Below are 587 nucleotides of genomic sequence, written 5' to 3' on the forward strand. Positions count from 1 at the left end.
CTTTTCCTTATAGATTAAGTATGTGCATTTGAAAGGAATTAGGCATATAGGTACAGTAGATAGTAACCGATGACCCCAGCAGCCACAATCTGAGTCCATGAACTTGGCTCTCTTAGATTTTAAGTGGTATCCCTGCCTGCTGAGAGCGGCCACACAAGATTCACGCAGGCTGGGACACTTCTGGCTCTGGTAGCCACAGCCGTGTGAGGACTCCCTGCTTGTACCAGGGCTTGATGCTGGCCCATTGCAAAACTCTTTTCTTAGATTTGCTTTGCACATATACCGTTATTCCTTCTTTTTATGGTTCCAGTGATTCATCTTAAAATCCAAGTCTTTTCAGATAGTGCCCAGCAAACTCTAAGCTAGAGATTTGCTGGAGACAAATATCCTCTCAGTCATCAGAAATTCCTTTCCAAAATGCAGCGGTCCTATCTCCCCTTCCTCCAAAGAAAGAAAAAAAATGCAAAGAAAAAGTATCCACAGAATATACACACATACAGCAAAAATAAGCAATTACAAAATACCTACTCACTTGCCTCTCCTGTGGATTGGAAATGGGGGTGTGAAAGCTAAAACAGAGCCTTGGG

Source organism: Ochotona curzoniae, unplaced genomic scaffold (genome assembly GCF_017591425.1).
Source record: "Ochotona curzoniae isolate NIBS_2020 unplaced genomic scaffold, NIBS_Ocur_1.0 contig_64, whole genome shotgun sequence".
Lineage (NCBI taxonomy): Eukaryota > Metazoa > Chordata > Mammalia > Lagomorpha > Ochotonidae > Ochotona > Ochotona curzoniae.